Source organism: Diadema antillarum, unplaced genomic scaffold (assembly GCF_040938485.1).
Source record: "Diadema antillarum isolate AM-2024a unplaced genomic scaffold, OU_Dant_1.0 seq00000166_RagTag, whole genome shotgun sequence".
Lineage (NCBI taxonomy): Eukaryota > Metazoa > Echinodermata > Echinoidea > Diadematoida > Diadematidae > Diadema > Diadema antillarum.
In genome coordinates, this window is record NW_027271236.1 from 1,049,928 (window position 1) to 1,077,180 (window position 27,253).

Here is a 27,253-nt window from a genome sequence, read left to right on the forward strand (position 1 = left end):
GTTGTTTATCAACAAATTAGCAGTATATGACCGAAAAACCGGAATCAGAAAACCCTTCTTAGCCATGAAGCATTTTGAAACTACATAGTTTTATTCCGTGTTTTTTTTTTGCCAATTTCAATATTCACTCTATGGCTCACCAGTTTTTGTTTTTGTTTTTTGTTTGTTTGTTTTTTGTTGGGGGGGGGGGGGGGGGTTAGGTCACACTCATGGAGCAGATCTCCTGCCAGCCTGCCGACACTCAATTCGGGCTTGTGCACTACTTACCAAACACCCCAAATAGTCTGGTTTATCTCACATATGCACATTTCCTGCCAAAACAAGAAAAATTTCTGGGTTTTGTTTTTCTCCAGCAGTGTGAAAGGTACATTGAAAACTCTTGATTTGGTTTTTTTTTTCTTTTTTTTGCCTTTTTCGGTATTTGGTAGTGTAAATATCCCTACTGATTCATGAACAGGCTCTGGACTTTTCAAATCACTTCAAGCACTCCTCACTCACCCCCACCACTACCACCACCACTGCCATCACCACCGAGAGGGACTTCTATTACCCTGATTTGATAACTCCCTTTAACGCTTCCTCATTCATCATGGTTTGATAGGATGAGATGAGAATAAGCAAAGCAAACTGACCCCTTACTTCCTGCTATTCTCTCCACATTTTTTACCACCAGGGAAAAATTCATATTCTGTATTGTGTACATTCTGTTGAATTTTCATGCCATACACAAGTGGTTTTACCAAAGGTCTGTGAAAAAGCCAGATATGTTGCAACTGATTGACAAATTGCCCTACATTGACATAAATGAGCACCAATTATGTCTTGTTTCAGTAGTAGCCATGATAAAGAAATCATTGATTTGTCATACAATTTACATCAAATCTAAGCTTGTCATTCTCTCTACTACTTTGGTCATTAAAGGTCCAGGGTATCAAAAATCTATAAAAGTCTTTTTTGTATATTTGAAAATAAGAACGTTTTCCCAAGGCATGATTATGTTGCAGTCTCAAAATAATGTGGCACACACAGGGGGTTACACCATGGCACATTAAGATTTAATGGTCCTGTTTACCTTTGGGAGCATTTCAAAATGTTCAAGATATCAAATTTGATGCATATGTGTCGGTCTGCTGTGTCACAAAACATCCTTCCATACAAGATTTTCACAATAAAACCTAAAATGTAAGGATATGTCAGTGTTTTTCTCAATAAACTGTAACTGTAGACGGTTTAATCCGGAAATATTCTTATTGTTACTATTGTTCACATTTTGTGCATTTAACAACACTTAACATCGATTATACGGGTTCAAATTTTTACAGTGGTTATTTCTATCCCTGACTCACATTTTAGAACTATTTCAAAGCACCAGTGTGTGTTTTTGTTTTATCTGCAAGTGGTAAATTATGCCTTTAAGTTGCAATCTTTGAGTGAGAATGATGAGGGCGGTAAGTTGCCACTAAACCCATAGTGTTCGAGACAACTTAACACCCTTCTCATTCTCACCCGAAGCAATGAAAACAGCTCAATGCAAGAATTCATTAATTTGAATATAAAAAAGTGTTTTGGAAAGAGCCAACCTGTCACTGTAGTCTCTTGCAGCACTCAGCAGATATATATTGTAGGTATTATGCTCTTAACGTGAGTCAAGATGAAATTATGAAAAATATTGAGAACACATACATGTACATGTATTTATAAAAGGCAGAATGACCTCAATGAAGATGAAGTGCTTGTTTTGGAAATTGTGTAACACTAAGGAGGGAAACCATTATTGTAATCAAGCAGGTTGAATCATTTTTTTTTTTTTTTTTGGCAGCACCTGCTATTTCTCTCTTCAACTTCAAAGAAGGTAAATGTATTTTAAGTAAAAGTTCAAGGAAAGTTTACAGATTTGTGGACATGCAAAGTTCAGATTGGAGGGAGTTTGAAGGTTGGATAATGTTGAGTTCTTGCTTCATGTAACATTTATATCACTGGGGAATCACACCCGCAGTGTAGTGGCACGTGATTTCAGTAGCTATACAAATGCAGACATGGGGGGGGGGGGGGGGAGGCCCCTCAGGTATTCAAAGTGAGGTGATGAAGAAAGGCAGGCTTTATGGTTGATTCTTCTTTTTTATCAGTGTTGATTTTTATGCCTCCGCCACGAAGTGTCGCCGGAGGCATTATGTTTTTCGAGTTGTCCGTCCGTCCGTCCGTCCATCCGTCCGTCCTTCCGTCCTTCTGTCCATCCGTCCTTCCGTCCGTCCGTCCGTCCGTCTGTCCGTCGTAATCAATTTTGTGGACAGCGTATCTAAAAAACCGTGAGAGGCATCCTTATGAAACTTGGCATGTATATGCATGAGGTGGCGAAGTTGTGCCTATCAACTTTTGGGTGCACATGCTCAAGGTCAAAGGTCAAAAGGTCCAGGTCAAATGCTCAAAATTTCACTATTTCCCCCGTATCTCTGCAATGGCAGGAGATGTTTTCTGGAAACTTGGTGTATACATGAACTACCAAATAAAGATTCCCCAGAGAGAGAGTTTTGGGTCATGAGGTCAAAGGCCAAGGGTCAAAGGTCAAGTGAAAATCTTAAAATTTCACTTTTTTCTCCATATCTCACAATTATTTCAAGGTATCTTCATGGAACTTAGTATATATGCATGTACTGACACAGTGATCATGTAGGAAATTTATGGGTCATGGGTCAAAGGTCAGGGGGTCAAAGGTCGAGGTCAACTCATCAAATTGTCATTATTTCCCTCTTATCTATGCACTGCTTGTAGGATTTTTTCTTGAAACTTAGTGTATGCATGTATTACCCAATACAGATTCGCTTGGAAGTTTCTTGTCAAAAGGTCAAAGGCGAAAAGGTCAAAGGTCAAGTGGAAGTGCTAAATCTTCACTTCTTCTTTAAACTTATAAAAGGGTCAAAAGTTGGGTACAAATCCCCAAATAAGTATTAGACAGTATAGCCATTCATCCAAATAAACCTAGTTCAAGGAAAGTGAACATTCAATGCATTTGTGACAAACCTGTCATTTTTAATATTTTGCCAGTTATGTGAAACTGTCATCACACATTGTCAAGACATTGTGCTATAGACCTATTCGGAGAACCATGCATTATGGCAGAGGCATACCAGTCGCCATAGCGACATTTCTAGTTTTTTTTGTTCCATGGTTAATGTTTTAATTTTGGGCTTTTGCCTCAGGATTTGTGCTCTCAACATTTTTTTATTGCAAATATTCATACATATTATTGTATAAATTTATTGGTATAAAAATAGATATCTATTGATATATAAATATTTATAGATATCATAATTGTTAGATATCTGTCACTGAATTATCATATATCTCATGTAACGCGTATGAAATATGCTTGTAGGATACTACTACATTTGTATGTAAGTGGTGCTGTGCATTAAAAAGAAATAGTCATTTGTTTGTTTTTGTTTTGATACAGGTACTATGCTAGTCTAAGAGATCAATTAAACATAATTTCTTTGATTTTTTTTCACCAAATTTTATTCAGAATTATGTAAGTTCTTCAATATACACTGTATAATATATTTTTTCATACCACAATTGTAATGGTTTGCAAAAGTGAATAGAGCCTGATACACTGAAGATGCTTGATTATATTCAGTTATAAGTGTCTGGTTTCAGGAGTGCTTGTATGCAATTGAGCCACTCGTGGGTGGTGTTCATGTGTGCCAGGACTTTCCAAGAGTTGTTGTTTGGCATACAGAGAAAGCAGTTTCATAACTTTGAAGAGCTATAATCAAAACTTTTGTTTTTGTCCCCACCCCCCCCCCCCTTTCTGATAGAGCACAGTTTAAACAGATTAACCCAAGTCGTACTAGGAAAGCACTTGGAGAGCGCAGACCTCTGCCAGTGCTGATAATTGCCCAATTTTCCAATGATAAAGACACCTTGTGTTTACGCACCTTATGAGCTTCCTGATATTGCATGCTGTGAGGCACCTCAAGCAGAGCATGCACCTCAGTATGTGTATGCAAATCTCAAGTATCCACAGCTGGAACTACCAAGTTCATTGACCCTAGGCAAAGGATGATGAATCCTTCAAAACTTTTTTGAAAATCCCAGGTCACTCTCAAAATTTAATCATTTGTTCCTTGTGTCATTATAAACCTTTCCTGCAAGTTTTCAGTTCAGTTTCAGTTTCAGTTTAGTTTATTTTGCACCAAGCATTAAAAATATGCAGAGCATACAATAAAACATGAAAGTACAAAATGAGATACAAAAGATAAAAATTCATAGGACATATAACATACAATTAGAAATAATGTGGCGGTATGACTACATACAAAGACAATGCCATTGGTGGGGGAAGCAGCAAGAAAGGAAAAAGCCCTTGTGAGTAGCTGACCCATGTGCTGTAACATACATACCTTTGACAATGTCAGTTGAGTTGACAAAACAGAACAAGTCAAAACAATGCAATCATTACAAAACAAAACTATGGAGGTATGGACGATAACAACACAGAAAACAGCAACAACAAAATATGCCTTGGATTAGCTATGTGTGTAATCTTCCAATAAAATTGTTTATCTTTAATTTTGAAATTATTTATAGATTTTGATTCTTTAATTTCTCCAGGGAGAAGTTTTATCAACTTTTCCAATTTAAGTTGGTTTGAGTAAAAAGAGACCAATGGACAGATTGGTTAAATTTTCATCAAGTTTATTGAAATAGGACATTAACTATGAAGTAAGGGAATTATAACATTTCTTATGTTTCTGCAATTTGGTGATACTAGTCTCAAGTACATAAAAGGTAAGATATGATAATGTCATCACCAAACAAGTCTCCCATTGAACTGTACACATTTTTTTTTTTTTTTTGCATGGTACTGTACCAACACAGCACAGGTTTTTCAAACTCGCAAAGTTGTCAAATAGTGTGTTTTCATATTGTTAAGTCCAGAATATGAAAAACCAGTAACTCTAAATGGAGCGATCATTACATGACATTTTTGAGGGGCTAATTCTCAAGAGTGTACAATATTGAAATATTCTTTGACCCCTCTTGGTCTTTCGTAAAGAATATCCATATGTAGCATTCTAAAAATGTACATGTATGTGACATGATGTTAAGCACTTTCGATCAATATCAGAAGTGACGTTTCATGATATTTGAACATTTTCACTTTTGCCCTTCAAATGCTGATGATTTAAGACAATAGCAATATATACATCATCAGTGAAGTATGCAACTTTAATTGTCGTACCCTGTGTCAGAGAAACATGATCAGATAAGATAGGTTTCAGTGGTAAGAGTTTAAGGATATGCAGTAATTGGACAATAAACTGGCTGCCTGTACTTTACACAAGCTCTCTGGGATTCAGGAATCACAGGCAAGCAAGGCTAAACTTGGCAGCTTCTTTGTCGCGTGAGCCTAATGTAATAAGGAGTTTCATGACCGCATCCATTGTCATTAGCGTTGCCAATTTAATCACCGGCTTTGGCCCGATTATGGAGGGGTTTTCTCATTATTGTTCAAGGAAGCACTTGTAAAGTAGCGTGATTTATGAGGCATCAGCCATCTTTCATCAGTCACAAAACTAAACTAGATGAATAGGATTTTAAAAATGGTTTCTTCAAGGAAATGTGTTCATTTTGTCATCTGAAAAAAAAATGCTTTTATGAAGGGATATACCATTTCAGAATTGCTGACATTTGTTTAGATACTGAATATGTGCATTTTTGGTCATCTTTAAAAACATGTTCATTCTATTGTTGAAACTAATCTTTTGCAAAAACTGAAGAAATCTCTGAAAGTGGCACAAGTGAGGTCCTGTCATTTTCTTATTTTTCTGGAATACTTCTGCCTTCAAATACAATTTTTTGTTTGGGGGGGGGTTGTTTCTTTTTCATTTTTGTGGAAATATATGTGTATTTACGAATTGTTACACATACTTTCAGTTGCTTATCACATTGACTCATATCTGTGTGTTTTGGAAGAAAAAAAATTGATTTTATTATATATTTTCTTGAAATACTTATAACCTCACCAATTCATTCATATACTCAGTGCAACATTCAGTTGTTATATCCGTCAAGTCAAGTTATTTATGCTCAAAGTATATATGAAGAGGATTGCAAGATGTGATCTGCATTAAATAATTATGTTTTCATGAAAGGATGTGAGAAATATAGAACTATTGCTCATGAATATGTCATCCTGAGTATCACTCGGAGTATTTTGAACCAACCATGGTTTAGGGAAGTCTTGCTTAGTTCAGATATTGTCTCTGTTCATATAATTATACTGTTGAATGCAAAGCCTGTATACAACAAGCTGCTGGTACCACCAAACTACATTGAAAATTGCCTGCCTGTATTATTAGTCTTGAATGAGGGGGAGGAGGGAGAGGAGGGGGGAGGGGGAAGGGGGAGGAGAAGAGTGAGGGGGGAAATAAAAGGAGGCTACACGTATATTTAGCATGTCTGTAGATGATGTGGTGTGAAAGCTTTCATCTCTCACCCTGCCTCTTTTTTGCAAATCATTGAATGTGGAGGGAGAGATAGGAGGCGTGGTGGAGGTGTGGTGGTGTAGATTTGGGCACACCTGTCACCATGCAGACAAACACACCCACCCCTCCCCTCAGGTTGGATGGAGTCATGAAGTTACAGATGGATCTGCTGGTAGCCGCTGATATTATAACAATTTATGGTATAAAACTTTCGGTTACGAGCATGATGATGTTGATTTTGATTGCAAAAGCAAATGATGAAAAAGCATGACATATTTTGTGATATATCAGGAATCCATGCTGGCCTAGATTCGTGAACTCGTACAGATACTTGACTGTGTGCTTGAAGTAAAAGTTATACACTCGTACAATATGTAAGAGCAAAATGTTATGTATATCGTGTGTGTGTGTGTGTGTATGGGTCTCTCCATTAAGGCAGGGGTCCCTCTCTTCCTCTCTCCCTCTCCCTCCCTCTCCTCTCTCTTCATATTGCATTCTCTCTGTCTCTCCCCATGTTCATAAATGCATCAAATTTTGATGTCTGTCTGACTACATTGTAGTTCTCTTCTTTGTCTCTGATGTAAGAACACTCACTTTCTGTTTATGAGCGGCTGCAAACTATATCCCCTTCCCTCTTTAGGGGCTATTTTAGGGGAACAGATATCATCAGCGCTGATACCCACAGGGACAATATTCCTTGGACACGTTTCCTGAACCTGTCCCTAGTAGGCTGTGTGGTCAAGCCAGAGCATTATAGGGTTGGCTCACTCATTTGTATTGTGATGAAGTGCTGAGGGGCAGAGCATTTGATTCTCTGAAGTCTTCCCCATCAGGCGAATGGCATCCAACTTGAAAGATTTTCAGAATTAAGTGATGAAATGGGAATATTTACATCAGTGATAAAAAATTTAGGGCCTTTTTTTTTACTTCCTGACTTTCATTGAAATTTGATATTCATTACATGTTGACTTACGCTAATATGTACAAATCTGCTTATGATTAATTGAAACAATTTGATCAGAATATGCATCACAGGTTTGATGTTGTGCACTTTACGGTGACAAATGCGCAAACTCATAAAATTACCAGACAGGTCTCATAGAACTACATCTCATTATGACATTAGCATAGTCATTAAAGGCATAATTTACCATTTTGCAGATGAAACAAAAGCCCAGCATTAGTGCTTCAAAATAGTTCTAAAAGGCAGTTAGGGATAGAAACAACCAAAGTAAAAATTTTAACCAGTATAATCGATGTTAAGTATTGTTAAATATACAAAATGTGAACAATAGTTATAATAAAAACTGTCTCTAGACTAAACCGTCTACAGTTATGGTTTAATGAGAAAAATAGTGATATCTCCTTGTATCTTAGGCTTTCTTGCAAAATATTTTTATGGTAGGATGTCTTGTGATACACCTGACTTTAGAGCTACACTAATGCATCAAAAGTGATATCTTGAACATTTTTAATATCACCGCTCCCAAAGGTAAACAGAACCTTTAATATGTAGAAGATGTTTATGGATTGAGAGTATAAAGGCAAGGAAAGATGATGAATTGTATTAAATGTGAATGCTGTCAGGGCAGGTATGAGCTGGTGCATGTGGTTATGGCAAGATGCAGATCATTAGGTGTTTTATGCTTATTTCAGCTGATTCTACTGAACCATAATGAATCATAGAAGGCAAGCAAGATTTGGGAGGGATGGAGCTTTGTGGGTGCAGAAAAGAAAAAAGAAAGAAAAATCTTTTAGAAACATTTGATTCATAATTCAATCAAAAGGTTCCCGAATTTGTGATATGAAGATATATTCACCTTGGCAGAAGTCATCATGGATACATGACTGGAATCTGTGTAATGTGAATCTGTGTATTATATGTGAAAGGTACCGGCAGATTAAAAACAGAAGCTGCAAGCTGTTCTTCATCAGTATCACGCAGCCATTCACAATTAGGTTAGGTTCCAAATCAAAGGCAGAGAATGCCTCATACATCCTGTGTGACTATACACAATGGATCAGGAATGCAGATTATGAACCTATTGCCTCCATGTGTACAGTCCTGACATTCTGCATCTACCTCCTGGACAATCAAACAATCAAACATGTCAGTTACAAGTGTGTACGTATCATTCCATGGCACTTAACCTGTTGTGGACGAGTCCTGAATATACTCTGGCAGATGTCTATGGGAAATGCATGTTGTAGCAAAATCAGACCGTGCGTCCTTGACGGGTTAAAGGCCCACTAACATATGATTCTATGTTCAAAGGGGGAGGGGGAAGGGGCAGGAACGTGGATTGGAGATTCATGCCAATAGGTAGTTTGTAAGAGAGGGGGACTTGGTTTGCTAGATGAGGACTGACCATAACATTCATTATTAAAGCAGTACCAGTACTATGTTTCAAAACTTTTTCCATCACAAACATATTACTATCAAATTTGGTTCCTGTGAAAGTGAGAAATTGGCTTTTGAGGATAGGACATACCCATTGTATTAAGTAAATATGGATGTTGTTCTTGTTGTTTTTGTGTCAACCCATTGAGGACAGGCTGATTTTGTTGGAACATGCATTTCCCAGAGATCAATTGCCCGTGTATATTTGGAACTCGTCCTCAGCAGGTTAATGTCAAAACATTAATTTTACAATTTGAAATCTGGATGGGATGTAGTTCAGATAGCAAACTACTCTTTTATTCTTTAAAGATATTTTTACCAAAATCAAGTTATTTTACTTTTTTTCAGCTCGACCTTAGTGACCATTGCTTGCATAATATGTCGGTCTCAAAGTTTTAGGGGAAATTCATTTTCTGTATGTGGGAAGATCTGTTATACCAAACTATCCTCTCTGTCTTTGGAAGAGCAGTGCCGAAAATATGTAATTCTACACATTCCACACTCAACAAGAATGATGTGTCTGAGGCCTGTTCACGTGACAAGCATGTGATAGTCATATGACAGTCATGTGATCAAGGGTTTTAATTCAAAATGACCATTGGATGCCAAGTCATCAGCTGACTTCTACACATTTAAATGGTAATAAATTACTTGAGAATTTCTTGATTTCCTTCAATACTTACAGTGTACATTCTGCATTGAGTTCTTGCATCAGCACACAAACAAACAAAACAAAATATGTAGATTTCTGTATGGAAATATATTTTTCTAGACTGCAAAAGAAACAAAATTGTTTTGTGCCTTCCCTTGGTTTCTTTTTCCCTGCCTTATATGTTTATCATGACAAGATGATGCACATTTACTGTGAGCCCGCAGGCGTGTTTGTCCACACCATGTTATATTTCTGCAGACAAACTAATTCTGACTGCAGTAAAGGGGAACCATGTGAAGAGAGTTCGACCGAGTCTTGACGTCGCGACGCGAAAGATTCCCAATTCCCATCGGAGAAGCAGTACGGCTTTGTGCAGCATTAAAATTTCTTTCTGAGATTTTTGCGATAGCCGCAAATAGTCGGAAATCTCCCTTGAAGTTTGCAAAGGATGATCCATCAATTTGACTTCGTTCTGACACAGAATATCACATTTTCCTTAACTCCTCCACAGCAGGATATGAGATTAAAGGTAGTCTCTATTTTCCTTCTGATCGAATTCCTGACTTTTCAAAGTTTCTGTGTGTATGTGAGACATCATAGTTGAATTTAAGGAGACAGCATTTCCTACAAAGGATGTGACAAACAATGCATTATTTTCTTTCTTTCTCTCTCTCCCTCTCTCTCTTACTCTCTGGCCATCTTCTCAGTCTCCAGGATTTTCTCATGGAAAGCTAAAATTTTGCAATTTCCGTCATTTTCATCAATATCCTCTTATTTACTTCAGATTTAATTTTTCCCTTACTGTCCGGTTGTCCAACATAACTGTGTGATTGTTCAGTCAAGTAATCTTACCCGTGTAATCTTACCCGTGTGATTCAGCCTCATGAGTTCTTTAGAGGACAAGTCCACCATCATATCATACATGTAAATCGAGAGAATACAGTACCAGAAAGAGTTTTAGGATAATTAGACAATCCTTTCAAAAGTTATGAATGTTTTTTCAGTGCCACCATTGCTGTATGAAAAGACTACAGCAGCTTGTGATGTCACATGTGTAGAACGATATATAAGGCAAATATAAAGAAGTTACAATTCAAGGAAATGTGTACTTTTATGAAAAAAAATTAAATTTTGTGAAAGCCTATTTATATTTTCCATTATTGTTCTCCATGTATGCATGTGACATCGTAAACTTTAGTTGTCTTCCCATGATCATCCAGCACTGACTGCGCAGAATTTTTAAAAATTCATAACTTTGGAATGGATTGTCCGATTTTTCCTAAAACTTTAGTGATATGTTCTACTATTTCTTCAATCACTGAATCCACTTTTGGGGGAAAATCTCTACAACTGCCAAAATACTGTCTGTACAGTGTACTTGGACAAAAATCCACTTTGTATCCTCCAAAGCAGTCTTGCACTCAGAACAAATAAATTACGTTCACTTCAAGTTTAGGTTAAAAACTAAACCGTTGATGATTAATTAGCTCCACTCACGAAGTCATGACACGGGTTCACAAATGCACCTAAACTTTAAGTTACAACTTACGAGCAAATCACACTCAATGATTTCGCCAGAAGTGCAGAGTCTTTGCTAGATGACCATATGCCCATACAAAATAGTGCAGCTGGAGATTGACCCGAATGTGAATGGGAAGTGAGGTTCACGCTAACTCACAAGCTTGGTGATTATTGTGTCCACACGGAGCGAAACTACAAGTGGGGACCCTCCGTGGCTCGTGGAGAGAGCGTAAACCCTAAGATGTCTCGTGGTTCCGATCATCGACTAAACTTTAAGATTGCTAACTTTCGAGTGCATCCACACCGTGCTAAACTACAAGCTAATCATTGAGAGTTAAGTTTTTGACCTAAACTTAAAGTTTAGGAACAGTGTGTGAACCTAACTGTAGACTTGAATCAGCAAAGACCTCAAATGATGATGATTAATACCTTTAAAGTCTTTCACAGCTGTACACCGCAAGTGGGAGTTCCTTCAGGTTGATTCATGGAGATTGGCAGGGACTGTGTTGAAGGATGTGGGCTTGGCAATTTCATTTCGACCAGAATGTTTGCTGTACTCACAAGCATAGATTTAGGAACTTGGATGCTTGTTCTGCTTCACAATTCATTTCCTTCAACAGAAACATATCAAGGTGTTAGACTTGTAACATTTGAATTTATAATGTTAATCCTGTCAATATAGTGGACACAAGATAATTTGAATATTACTGTGCTTGATTGCTGGTGGATGGGGGGGGGGGGGTAGCTTTTAGATTTTTAAGATTGTAATTGTGATGCATATTCCATGAGGATTTGATCATTTGGTTCACTTTATTGTGTCTGTGTGTGGATGCATGTTTATAGGAACTAGTTGTATTTCATACCACTATCATATCATCTTTTGAAAACAGTAAAAGATACAAGTAATGAAAATTCATCTGCACCAGTTTTTTAGTGGAAATTTTACTGCAAGAGCATCTGGATATGTATAGAACCAGTGAGAAGGTAAAAACAGCCGCTAATGTGGTTACACTCTGAAGTGTTCATTCAACCTTAAAGGGATAGTATAGTTTTGGCTGAGATGGTGATTCAGCTTTTCACTTTTTGCCAGATAATTATAAAACCACTTATGCCATTTATGAAATAATGTAAGAGCATACAAATCCAGAGAATAATTTTCCTTCTTGAAATTGAGTAGCACTTTTAGTTGATGGATGTACATTTTGAACAAAATTGTGTACAAGTCTATGTAATGAAATTGCTCTGCCAATGATATTTTGTATAGCACTCATACCAAAATGCATAGCAAATTGCTATGCAGTACCAGGAAAATTATTTCCTGAAATCTGAGAGGAAGTTTATATGATGAGCTTCGGTTTTGAATGGTGAGATATCCCAAAACATAGTAAAACAAAGCAATCCTAATAAAAGGTTGTTCCCACCTTTTATAATAAGTGCTTTGTGTTGGATATCTCAGCCATTTCAAAACCAATTTTCATCATATAAACTTTGAAACCCTCTTAGAATTATATGCTCTTTCATATTTCATACAAAGAGGTTTCTCATGGTCTCACTAAAAAAAGTTAGAAGCCTGAAGTCTGCCATCTCAACCGTCTCTTTAACAATGAAAGTGGATGGATGAGTATTCTACCCAGGAGTAGAAAGTGTAACCATTCAGTGTTCTTGGAAGCAATCTCTCTGTCTCTGAATGAACTTGGTTTTGAGTTTTGAGGGATAAAAGAGTGAAAGTTATCTAAATCAAAGAAACAAAAAATATGGGAATTAAGGCAACTGCATACTAAACAAGATTGTATTGTCCGTGGTCACATGATGAGAGTAAACTTCTCTTGTTTGTGTGGTCTGTATGACTAGTTTTGGTCTTAAGAGTTGATCAGGCTTCATATTGCCTTCATGTTTGAGTGTGGGTATTTAGTCATTTGATCAGATTCTTTTTTTTTAATGTTTAGTGTCTCCTTGTATTGAGTGGGCTTTTGAAACTTAAAAAGCATCAGAGTATGTTATTTGATAGGCATGCCCAGCTCTGCGCATCACCAAAATGAGGTGCTGTAAAAGGTGTTATTTTTGCAAGGGTTTAATTTTTGTGAATTTTGTTAATCACTGTTGAGCTGCGAATTCAACAACACGCAAAAATATCACCATGTGATCTTGATTGCATAAAATTTGCAATGCAGAATTATTAACATATCAATTTCACATTATTTGGCACCTTCCAAGCTAGGGTGAAACCAGGGTCATGGCTGGCCAGATATGCGCATGCTACGTGTAACGTTACGCACATCCCTCTTTATCGACAAACCTCAATACTAAAGTACATGATTATTTACAGTAATGGTGGCAGAGTGAATGGGCAGGCATTAGTGCACTTACGATAGCATCAGTGTCAAATCATGAAAACAACATCTTGTTAAAATGTCTGTGAGCTCCTCATTTGTAAAAATATCTGAACATGAAAATAACGGCCTACACAGTTCATCAAATTTCTATCATTTTCCTACCTTTTCAGCGACATGTTTGTTCTTTCCCATCTTAATCCTGTCTAGGGATATTTATAGTCTGACCAAGGCCCAGAACAACAGTCTGCAAACTTGCATTAGGATATTTCCATCATCTCTCTCAACATTTGCACAAGTCACAACAACTTGTTTGGCAGTACGTAATGATTTGATCATTTGGTTCACTTTATTGTATATTCTGTGTGTGGATGCATGTTTATAGGAACTAGTTGTATTTCATACCACTATCATATCATCTTTTGAAAACAGTAAAAGATACAAGTAATGAAAATTCATCTGCACCAGTTTTTTAGTGGAAATTTTACTGCAAGAGCATCTGGATATGTATAGAACCAGTGAGAAGGTAAAAACAGCCTCTAATGTGGTTACACTCTGAAGTGTTCATTCAACCTTAAAGGGATAGTATAGTTTTGGCTGAGATGGTGATTCAGCTTTTCACTTTTTGCCAGATAATTATAAAACCACTTATGCCACTTATGAAACAATGTAAGTGCATACAAATAATCTAAGAGGAAGTTTGTATGATGAGCTTTGGTTTTGAATGGTGAGATATCCCAAAACAGAGTAAAACAAAGCAATCCTAATAAAAGGTTGTTCCCACCTTTTTTAATAAGTGCTTTGTGTTGGATATCTCAGCCATTTCAAAACCAATTTTCATCATATAAACTTTGAAACCCTCTTAGAATTATATGCTCTTTCATATTTCATACAAAGAGGTTTCTCATGATCTCACTAAAAAAAGTTAGAAGCCTGAAGTCTGCCATCTCAACCGTCTCTTTAACAATGAAAGTGGATGGATGAGTATTCTACCCAGGAGTAGAAAGTGTAACCATTCAGTGTTCTTGGAAGCAATCTCTCTGTCTCTGAATGAATTTGGTTTTGAGTTTTGAGAGATAAAAGAGTGAAAGTTATCTAAATCAAAGAAACAAAAATTATGGGAATTAAGGCAACTGCATACTAAACAAGATTGTATTGTCTGTGGTCACATGATGAGAGTAAACTTCTTTTGTTTGTGCAGTCTGTCTTTTCCAGTTCAAATGCTTTATTTGGAATGTATGACTAGTTTTGATCTAAGAGTTGATCAGGCTTCATATTGCCTTCATGTTTGAGTGTGGGTATTTAGTCATTTGATCAGATTCTTTTTTTTTTTAATGTTTAGTGTCGCCTTGTATTGAGTGGGCTTTTGAAACTAAAAAAACATCAGAGAATGTTATTTGATAGGCATGCCAAGTTCTGCGCATCACCAAAATGAGGTGCCTAAAAGCTGTTAGTTTTGCGAGGGTTTAATTTTTTGTGAATTTTGTTACCACGGGGTAATCACTGTTGAGTTGTGAATTCAACAACACGCAAAAATATCACCACGTGATCTTGATTGCATAAAATTTGCAATGCAGAATTATTAACATATTAATTTCACATTATTTGGCACCTTCCAAGCTAGGGTGAAACCAGGGTCATGGCTGGCCAGATATGCGCATGCTACGTCTAATGTTACGCACAGCCCTCTTTATCGACAAACCTCAATACTAAAGTACATGATTATCTACAGTAATGGTGGCAGAGTGAACGGGCAGGCATTAGTGCACTTACGATAGCATCAGTGTCAAATCATGAAAACAACATCTTGCCAAAACGTCTGTGACCTCCTCATTTGCAAAAATATCTGAACATGAAAATAACAGCCTACACAGTTCATCAAATTTCTATCATTTCCCTACCTTTTCAGCGACATGTTTGTTCTTTCCCATCTTAATCCTGTCTAGGGATATTTATAGTCTGACCAAGGCCCAGAACAACAGTCTGCAAACTTGCATTAGGATATTTCCATCATCACTCTCAACATTTGCACAAGTCACAACAACTTGTTTGGCAGGTTCCTAATGAATTGCTTCCTGAAGTTTTGATGTTACGACAGACAATGCCACGAACAGGTCATGTAAACATGTTGTTCCTCTGGCTCAGAAAAGGGGCACACTATACTACCATCGCCTGCCATGTCTCAGGACCATGATGGACGCTGATGGTCCGAATGGTCAGAACTTGACTGGAAGCAATAGAGGTGGACGACTTCCTGGGGATGGGTGGCCACAGGAACTGGAGAGCTGTGTTACTTGTCACTCTCACTAGGCAGGGTGTTTCCACACCATTGCATGCTAGTAGGGTGCGACAATTGCATAATTAAAGTTTACCTCAGCTTGAAATCACCCCGAGGTGATGACATATACAAACCTGCGGAGAATTGACAAGCCAGATCCTTGGGTGATTCAAAGTTGGGAGTTCACCATAGGCGTGTCTTCATCAGCCCGAAGTTTCAAAATAGCGCGCAATCTTGCGGTTACCAAACTAGTCCGATGTCAAAATAGCGCACTATCTGTGTAGTGAAGACGCAGATAGCGCGCTATTTGATCGGGAAAATTTCCCCCAAAATCTTGGTCTAGTTCGTCAACTAGAGCGCTAATTCGTGAAATAGCGCGCTATCTTGGGTGCGTCTCCATCAGCCCGAAATTTTCTCGATCCCTCCACGCTTCTGGTTAGCCAGCTGGCAATGGAAAGCGCATGTACAAGCAGCTAGTACATTACACGCACGGTGTATTCAAGGATCACATGTGTGTACTATAGGCCTACTGTTGTTGTCATCTTTAAAACCAGGGAGGTGATTTCTCTCAACTCCCTATTAAAACTCAGTGCCGTGCATGCTAGCTATTCTTTTGTAAACTTCTTCTTCTGGTCCACTCTACCTTAGCTGAAGATTCTTGCAGATTGTGTGCATTTTGGATTTGTTTAAACATTGCAATTCGTTAATTTCATATAAGATGCCTCACTGGACAGAAGAAAGAGCAGCGTTATTAATATCCCTTTGGAGAGAATTTGCTGTACTGCTCACCTCCCTGGTTGTAGAATCGTACATACGGTGATACAGGAGATTTTGAGCGGGGAAATCCACTTTCGAACCGCGAGCCAGGCAGAGTAATATTGCAAAGTGCGCATGCGTCAATTTTCGGACTAATTTCCCGAAGCAGGCTGTTCGAGCTGATGAAGACGCATATTCGCTGTATCGGGCTATTTTCTAAGACCGCAAAATGTCCCGCTAGTTTGAACTTCGGGCTGATGAAGACACGCCTCATGTAGGCTGTGGAACTTCAGAAAGTTGTTGAATGCTAGGAATAGAATGAGGTGGCAATGCTGTTTACTTCTGTTGCTCTTTTGCTATGCAGCCCAAAGGGGAAAAATGACCAGAATTGTGTAGTAGAATGTTTCCCATGAGCTAATGGATATTCTAGACCTTTCAAATGAACTGATGCACAGATGTAGACATTGTGATCTGAGTGATATACAATCATAACTGGATTTTTCTCTCCTTTACAGTGACATAGCAAAACAACAACAACAACAACAACAACAAAACAGTCATGCAGTTTACTATTTACACAGCTTTGCTATGTGTATGAATACTGTGGTTTTAGGTGCCAAAATCCACCACCTTTTATGAAACAATCATTTAAGGTAGATCACTCTGAAAAAAAAACTTGATGATTCTGTGGTCCTATTTAACTCTCTTTCAATAATTGGTATATTGTACCATTGGTAATGACGATGTGTTAATGTACAATGTATATAGGCTGTGGGTTTGATGGATTAATGGCAATCTATTAAGGCCTCTAGCTCTGGTTTTATTGAGGATAGAAGAAGAGTAGACATTACATGAGGTGGACTGTATTGAGGCAGTGGTATGACAAAATGGTTTGATTCATTTTCAGTTTAAGATACAGATTCAATTCAAGATACATACTATATAGATGATGACTGGCGGGGGAGGGAACATACCGAATGTTCCACCCGAAGGGTTTTAAATGCTATTGAGGGAGGTTATAAGTCCCGAGACGCAGTCAAGGGACTTATAACCTCCCTCAATAGCATTTCAAACCCTGAGGGTGGAACGTTTGGTACGTGTTCCCGACAACAAAAGTCATCATCTGTTATATAACTTGGGTTAGTCAAATACATTGTATGGAATAGGCAAATTTATCCTATCGATTGCGTGAAAAATATGATCGTTCAATCGTTTGGTATCGTTTGTCATTTGTTACGTGAAAATGTTTTCCCATGGGAGAACATTACAAAAATGTTCTGCCCATGGGCGAACATAACCAATGTGCCTCCATCACGTGACTGTGTTTAGCCAATCACTAACCGGTATTTGACTAACCCATTTAATATTGTACATTGTCAAGATACAAGAATACCCAGTGATCTGATGAGGAAGACATGTTCTGAAAGTTACAACGTACACTTGTCATGCCGTGATATGAAATAACAGTGTGAATAAATTTTGTACAAGAAAATGACACACACACACACAAAAAAAGAGATTAAAAAGGAGCAAGATAAGAGTTGACAAACTTCAAAGATTGAATATGTATGTTTGTCTTGGCCGTGCTTACATGATGAGATGTTTGGTTTGTAAAAACAAAGCAAAAAGAGATTCAGCAGTTCTGGCATATCACACTTGGTAAGAGGAGGTCCCCTCTGAGGGTGAACGAAATTTTAGCATTTACCATCAAAAAATCAATTTGTTGGTTGCAATTTATGAATAATTTTGAAAACTGAAATGATTTCTCTGATAACTGGGTTTCCTCCATGATATTGAATTATATACCAATTACATACATATTTGAAAATATTATTTTTATTCAAAAATTATTTTGTTTGACCTGAACGAGGACGTACATGTACAGCTGTAGCAATGACAGTTTAAATGGCCGAATGAGACTCTAAATTGGTAATGTGTGTTGCTGTTTAAAGATGAAATAAAATGGGTGTGAAGTATTATGTCAGTAAACAAGGAGTGGAACCACTCCTTGGTCAGGTGAATGCCTCATGTATCCATGATTTGTAACCCATTGAGGACGAGTCCCGAGTATACTCGGGCAAGTGTCTATGGGAAATGTGTGTTGTAGCAAAATCAGCCCATCCTCAGCGGGTTAAGTAAACCATCTATTTTTAGTAAAACAGACAGTCATCACGTGATTCACGTTTTGCAAGTCTATGTCAGGTGTGAAGATATTTTGTTTGTGATGTCAGTGTCAGCGATGATCTTCCGTTAAAAGTTTGTGACCTCAAGGAATGTTGAGCAATGCAAGAGAAGGCAGATATCTGTGATGAGAATTTGGGTTGTAGTTTGTACTCTCTGTAATGTGGCGTGTGCATCACCAATGCAGGTCAAACTGGGAAGTTTTGGCACAAAAAGGTGACCACAAATCTCACTCTAATTTCAGGAGATTGAATGGGCTATTTACAGGGGCAGACCTAGGGTGTTTAAATCCCCTCGTAAGGGGAGCGAGGCGATACAAACTCGTCTGCGAAAAGGGGAATTTGGTGACGTGGCCAACTTTGAGTATTGAGCCATTCTAATTGACACCTGTCCAGATACTTCTAACCCTGGATGCTGCATGTAAGCAAGTTTGTGTCAGTGATTCAGTTTGGTTCATACAGGTCATCTCTCTGGCTTCCTGTGAATATGCTTTGCCACAGTTATCTCTAAAATCATTATTTGTGACCCACTCGTTGACGACTAAGCCGAGAAAATTGAGTTTGAAGTCACATCATTAAAATTTTGGTCAAAACAACCCGATTTCTACTTTTAGCATAATTTTGTAGTCTAATGTTTTGTCTATCATCTGCCGAAATTTCGAAGCTAAATGATCAAAGGAAAGACAAGAAATCAGCATTTTTCTGGGACATGATTTTCCGACCTTCCAAAGTAACAGAATCGTGTCCGAAGGTTTGGATTTAGCACCGCAGCTAGATTCCGCCCCTAGCAAAAAGAGAGTGATCTTATTGGTCAGTGCGTGGCATCCTGATTACTGATTGGTCGTGCATGGACCGCTGGTGCTAAGCTTGAATGAACATCGTGGAGGTCGCTAGAAGCATACCTTCTATTGTCACGCGGTGAAAACTGTCTCTCCTCCCCTTGATCATGATAGCGTCGGAACGAAAACTTTGAAGGCGTTTTTCTCAAAACTCTGATTTCCACAACCACTTGAAATGTGCTAATAAAATCATCGATATCTCCTCAACCGAGTACTCTTATGAGTTGTTTTATACATGAACTTAAAGTAGAAGAGTAAGGGAATAATGTCATGCCATTTTCAGAAAATTGTCCTTCCCGACTTTTGGATCCTTTTGTTGTAGCGGGTCACATTTTTCCTTTTTTTCCCTTGTACACCTTTGGTCAAAATTCCAACACATGTACCTGTGTCTAGTTGAGTCTTTTTCCGAGCTTTACTTTTCACTCAAGAAAGTTGCCCCAGTGTGCTTTATCAAAATGTAGTGCCTCCTCATAGAATCAGAAGGCAATAGCTCCATACAGAAGCCATTTATTGCAATAGCAGTCTTGTGTTTCTCAAGTGTCAGAAAGATATGACACTTGTCAGACTTGTACTGTATATGCCATATATTTAGCGAGTCTAAATTTTCGCGAATCGGGACTTCTCGACGATTTCGCGAGTGGTTAGATTCACCATCGTGGAGTACTGTACTGAGCGGAGAAAATGTATACGTGTGCATCTCATTCACATCGGGATGAGAGTCATTATTTTTGCATTTCTTTAATTTCGAGAATAGCACCTGACTCAAGAAATTTGTGAAAATAAAAACCTCACAAAATTTTTGGTGTATACAGTAAGTGAATGAAACGATGTAAAGGCATGGGTCTTCAGGCATTGTTGTTTTTCTTTGAGTGTATGTGTGTGTCTTTTATATTGCCTCATTCTTCTTGTAATCATGTTTTCTAGGAAATAGCATTCCCGTGATGAAACAATGGGTATTACCGAATGATTTGCCTATTTGTTTATGTGTGAAGGGAGTAGATCTTTCCCTCTCTAATTCTATGTCATTTTTTAATGCGTCTTTTCTTGTTTATCCATGTGTGTCTGTCTAGCCCACTCCTTCTTCCCATTGCTGGTCTTTTCACCTTCCCATTCCTTGACGGGACATTGACATTGAAGAGGGGAAATCCTGCCCATTGGGGCTAAATCCTTGTAACAAGACTAGCTGCTACACTCTTTCCTTGAAGGCTAACTGGGATAGGCCGTTCACACCACCTCCACTGATTCTACAAAGACCCATTGCTATATTACATATATGAACTACATGCCATCTTCCTGCAAATTTGATTTAGATAACCTAGTATGTATTTACCTTAGATATTTGATTAAAGGCGTAATTTACCATTTGCAGATGAAATGAAAACCCAGCATTAGTGCTTCAAAATAGTTCTAAAATGTGAGTTAGGGATAGAAACAACCAATGTAAAAAATTGAATTAGTATAATCAATATTAAGTATACAAAATGCGAACAATGGTCATAATAAAAATGTTTCCAGACTAAACTGTCTGTAGTTACGGTTTATCACGAAAAACAGTGATATCTCCTTATACAGGCCCTATTACTTTTATTGCAAAATTCTTTTGTGTAGGATGTTTTCTGATACAACTGACCTTCACATATGCATCAAATGTGATATCTTGAACATTTTTTAAATCACTGCTTTCTATTATGGTAAGCAGGACCTTTAAACCATTGAAGACTAGTCCAGAGTATTTCAGGGAGGTGAGATTTTTTCTCTCACCTCCCCGAGTATACTCCGTCATGTGTTTATTGGAAATGCATTTTGTAGCAAAATCAGCTTGTTCTCAACAGGAGACTCTTGACTTCTTACACAAGAACAACCTTGGGAGCTTTTTGAACAGTGATTTCTGCTGCTTCAAAGGGCTTTTTACACTTGTGTTTCTTAACCCCAGACTTTCTCTGACCCAGGACTATCGTTAGTCCCGTACCAATTTTTTTCAGCTTTTTACACTCGCCAATTAGTCCCGTACTATCTCTTGTCCGGGGCTAAGGAGAAAACTGACCTTTTTACACTCGTATTTCTTAGCCCCGGACTTTCCAAACCACATGAATATTCATAATTACGCTGTGTACTGTACATGTACACGCACGCACCGGCAGCACTTGATTACCTCGTTTCTGATTGGTCAGTGAGGACTGGACTTCGTCTCCGTCGCTTAGCCCAGGATTATTTTTTCGTTCTGTTTACACTCACTTGCTTGGCTCCGCAATTGCGGTGCTACAAATTTGTAGCACCGCAATTGCAGTGCTAACCCCTGCTATTTTGCAGGGCCAGATAGTACCGTACTATCGGTTGGGCTAGCCCACTTTGGCAAAAACGAGTGTAAACAGAAAGTGGGCTAAGGATAGTCCCGTACCAACGGTGGGGCTATAAGGCCCCCCCCCCCCCCCCTTAGCCCCGACGTTGGTCCGGGGCTAAGCAAAAATTTACAAGTGTAAAAAGCCCTCAAGTCACTTCAGGTTACAGTCAAGTCTCAGTTATACATTTCAGTTGTTATTTCAGAAGTCCAAAGTAGAATGACGGATGGTTGATATACATATTTACGAGAAATTATTTTCTCTTTTTGGTTCAGTTTATCCTTATTTTGCATGACTTAAGATTTCTCTGTTTTTCTGTTTTCAAGTATAAATCTCAAATATATCTCAAATTCATAAAAAAAAATATGTATTTAAACTCTTCACATAATTATATGTTTATGCATAAACACACAAACAATTATTACTAAACAACATGTATGCCTTGAAGCTTGCAAACTAATCTTATTTTTAGTGTATCCTTTGCTGTATTTTCGTAATTCATGTACAGTAGTGTACATGTTGCAGATAGTCTAACAGTCACTTTGATAGATTTAGGTGCATTAAATTTCTTGTTTCGATTCATAAAGTATACACACATAGAATACCTAAAGAAAGTTTCCAAGTTCTCATGCAGAGTGCACCACTTCTTGTAAAGGCCAAGTGAAGCAAAATATTTTTTCTTCCTGAGCCCCTTTTCCCCTCTTCACCCTTTCCTCCCGCATCACTATATAGTTGCCATGGTAACATCTACTAGTTCCTGGCTCAGATTTAGATTTGCCAGTAAAGTCCCTCCTTTATAGGTCAAACTTTCACATGGCATTAGAGTGGAACTCAATAGGACTAAGTCTGGTGGAAATTCCATCACAAAATGCCATGTTGTCGATCCCGGCCTGGCGCTGTGCCAGGTGCAACGAAACCAAAGTTGGTATTTTTATGTACATGCGAAATGGCAACTGGATATTTGATTAAATCAGGCTGCATTCCTATTCAATCTTGGCTTTGTGTGGACTGAAGGACGACTTTCAAAGAGCTTTTCAGTCATTCTATCATCGCAAACAAGAATGTCACTTTATATCCTGTGACATTTGGTGACATTTTAAAAATGTTTCCATTTGATATCAACATTGAACTTTTTAGAATGCAGATTTCCTTGATATTGAAGAGGATGATGCATTTAGAATAAGGTTGAAATGTTTCAAGAATTACCTCATATAATTTTATTTTTCATTTTTTGTGCCTTTGAAAAGGTTATGGGTTCACCTGCATGATGGTGATGCCATTTGATTACAAATTTATGCACTGTAATGAAAAATGTGTTTTCAATAAAGTTCAGATTCTTCAGTAATCAGCCACAATGATAGCTCGACACATTACATTATGAGAATCATCTGTGTTGTGTTTATGCAGAGGTACACTACCTGTGAAGTAAGGGTGCCTTATTTATGTATCGTCATCCATGGATCCATGTTGTATGAGTCATGCCGTCTTCTTGGGAACCACATAATTGGATTCTCCTGAAAAATTCCATGTTCCAGCTAATTCTGATCGGCAGTGGATTTACACAAAGCCAGAGTCAGATTTCTCATCTAGGCTTGCCTATTTGCGACATTCTCCTGCAGGTAGAAGTGGATTTCAGCTATTTTCAGACAGTTGATTTATTTTGGATTATAGCCTACAATTGATGATGGGTAAAATTGCTCCATTTCACTACCAGCTACTTTAACAAACATGGTGCTCAGTTGTAATGATTAGTGTGTCAGTGTACATAAATGAGCACCACTCGATGATAAAATAGGGAAATAGGCACAGCATGCAGTGAACTCTGTTTAGTGCATTGCACGTATTGCCCGATTTTATGAAGGGAGAAGTTGAAAGTGAAGTTACCATCAGTAATTATAACTTGCTTTGGCTGCTGCCTGCAGTGAAAGAACAAACCAAAACTGTAGGCTATATGTGACCATGCATCTCAAAACGAACATAAAGTCGCACACACTGATTTTGCGTGAGGACTGAAAATAAGTGAAATGGGTCAACCTAGCCGAACTTGACTTTTTCATATTTTCTGAAAAAACGGGTCTTCTTTTACATCATGCTAAAATTTGGTATCATAAAACGGGCAGGAAAGTGTGTTTTTTTAGCAGTTTATCTCGAACATTTTTGGTAGAATATAGTGTGATTAGGTGCATCTTCAGAATCCCTTTTTCATTTCTGAAAAACCTTGTCCACACTCTTCACTTTCAACTCTAATAACTTTTGAAAGGATAGTGCTACTGCTTTGAAAGTTGGCATTAATTATGGACAGAATGTGTTAATGAGGCATGCTTAATTTCAGTTTAATCTGATAATCCCTTCATTGTTGTTACTCTGGTGGTTTACTTCCTGTTTTTTGTCCCATTCATCGCACAGCCAGCATGGTTTGGTAAAGATTTAACGCTTGAATAGACACTGCACTTCAGAGCCTCTTTTCTCAGTTCACACTTTTCCTGACTTTGTGCTTTCTTTCCAATATTTAGATAAGTTAGGACAGTCCATTTGATTTGAGTTATACATCATTTTAAAGCTTAAAGTCTGTTCTTTCAGAATATGGTCTTACCTAAAAATTCATGTCTGGCGACTTTTTGTTTGTTTTGAGGTGCAGGGTCACATATGTTAGACTCTTTTTTGGTATAAGCTTAAGGACAATTTGAGGTAGATATATTCATTAAAGGGGAATTCCACAAAGGTGAAAAGTAAATCTTATATTCCTAAAGATAGTGTAAAATTTCAAAAGCCTATCAGTAAAAATGTGATCAAAATCAGATGCAAATTTAATAGGGAAATAATATGAATTTGTGAAATTTCAGTTATTTTCACAGAACAGTTCTTGAACAACCAATATCACATATTCAAATGAGTGAGTTGATGATCTCGTCACCTCACAACATATGGTTCTTGCTACAGTTACACCATGCAAGAGAATAAGTTAAGAAAAAAGTAGAAATGAAAATGACTTTGATGAAAGAACACAGGGACAGGAAGTTTTGATTGATATAAATTCTCTACAAAAAACAAAGTGAGGGTGGTGCTCACTAGATAATTCGTAACAGCTTTTGGGGTACCACTGTGAAGTGCAATGAAATTTAATATAACTAAATTTTCATATGTTATTTTTACCACTTAATCAGAACCACAACTATAACTTAATTAGAGCACATTCTAACTGAGACATTTCCATTTCTCTCATTCATATATCTGAAAATAATCAGTTAATCCAGAAAACAAACAGGGATTTTTTTTTATAGACCAGAATTATTAGTTTTTTACAAATTTCAGACAAATTGCACAGCCTAAACATTTGAATTATAGCTTAATATAAGAGCACCCCAAGTCCAAATTTGGATATCGTCCTTGGAGACCCCTTGCTATAGGTACTGTAATGAAATATTCAAATGACTGTATTACATTAAATAATTTGAATACAAATCACTCACACTAAAAAGTTAAAATATTGAGAATATGTTCTTTGTTGGAAATTGTTGTTGTTGTTTTTTTTTAGTTAATTATCAAAATGCTGTCAAATGGATTTAGGTCTTTCTTACAATTTGTGTACATTCGTGTATGAACATCTACCCATTGGCAGTACTGTATCTGGTACAAAGGAAGTAGTTTGTGGGACTACACAAGAGGGTGGCATTGTACTGGCAGTAGTATTGATTCCAGCCAGCCTTTACTTTCACATATTTCTTGGTACTGTTTGTCTATGGATGTCATAGTGCACAGTAAATGTACCAGCTGCTGTGAATATCAGTTGGTACATGATGACTGTGTATGGTTTAGTGTCCTGCCCACATCTATACAGTATATCGCGTAGGGTGATTCGCATTGGTCACTACCAGCCACTGCTAAATGAGGATCCCTGCTTAAATGGGAGATAAACTTGTATCCCTACTCTCCCTATTAATCAGGGGCCACAGTAGGCCCTACTAGGTGATACGTATTTCACACATATCAGTCATGAATACTTCGTTATCAGATTTACAATTATTAGTGCAGTTGTGTGTGCTCAGAACTGAATGTTTACATATATAGCAGTCACTGAAAATGGCCTCAGAGAGTGAAATTGAGGAGATTTTTGGACAATTATTGGAACACATCAGTTCATGACCCCACATGACTAAGGTCTATTCAGATGCAGATTTCCATGCAAGATGAGAGACAGAAGAACTTTTGATATAACTCCAAAGACTTAGGACATTTATTAAGTCTTTCTTCCACTCAACTGAAATGATTTTGCATTTGTGTCAAGAGTCAAAGCTGCACCATTCTGCCATTAAAGCAGCATTTAATTGGTTTATCATTTGTAGGACATGGATACGTAGGGTGCATTAATAGGGATTAGCAATGTGTAATCCATATGACTCCTTAATGTGCTGTTTCACATTTTGGCGTTGTTGATGGTGCCATGGGCCTTGTATGTTGCCTAGAATGGTTGACTTTATGTTATTAACATGGTGATCTTCAGACAGACGTCAGTGGAGTTTGGTTGCAGCTATAAAATTGTGATATCCTGAATCCCTGCAAGCCTTGGGAGGATTATTGTAAAGTGATAAGTGCAAACCTGAGTCTAATGATTAAAAATGTCTGGAGGAATTACTTGCTGTACGTGTCCTTGGGATAGCTGTCTAGTGACATAATACTTTACTGACTAGAGGAAGACTTAAGAGAAATTTAAGTCAAAAGAGGAAAAAATAATGATTTCTAACGAAAGTGTTTATATGAAAGGAAAGTTATATTTCTCATAAAATGGCATAGAAAATCACTATTCCTCCTTACATAATGAACATTGCTGTAAAAACTGTGCCTTGGCGTTGTTTTATATGATGATGGTAAAGGACATCTGTAATGAATGCGCTTCAAAATAATGGAAGAAAAAAAAAAACAGCAGCAAAGCAGAATCACAGCAGTTGCAATTGTAACTTACAAAGCAAAGTGTAGTTTTGTTCACATGGTAACTAAGCAACACTCCCCTAGCCTTATAATAGTATGCTAATTTTTGTCAGGATTTCGTATGACTTCGGATTTTTGGATGGTGTTTTATATTGAAATTAAATATCATCACCACCGCATACTTTTAAAATGATTTTCAATATTTTTACGTGTCACTTTTGTGGCACGTGTTAGAGCATTTATTCAACACATTTATTTATTAGTAAAATGTTAGTTGTGTCCACCAACATTCCGTTTGCTTCTCCTGGAAGGAGACTAAGTTTGTCTCTGTTACTTCAGCTTGTGATCGGCTTCTCACCTTACACCCCCAAAGAAGGATGAGCCTGTGATGTGCATCAAGAGATCTGTGGGGCATTTCACGAAGCAGTTTGGTTACAAGCTTCTGAAATCCTTGCATCTGATTGGCTGAGAGCAAATTTGTTGGACAACTTTGTCGTACAAAATGCTTCATGAAATGCCCCCCAGATACTGACAGTTCTTATA

At 37.6% G+C, this 27,253-nt stretch overlaps 1 protein-coding gene across 1 annotated transcript in view; it reads left to right on the plus strand.

Moving 5' to 3' along the window:
• Positions 1 to 27,253, plus strand: part of LOC139728119 (uncharacterized) — an 88,329-nt gene that overhangs the window by 55,577 nt on the left and 5,499 nt on the right. The window lies entirely within an intron of this gene.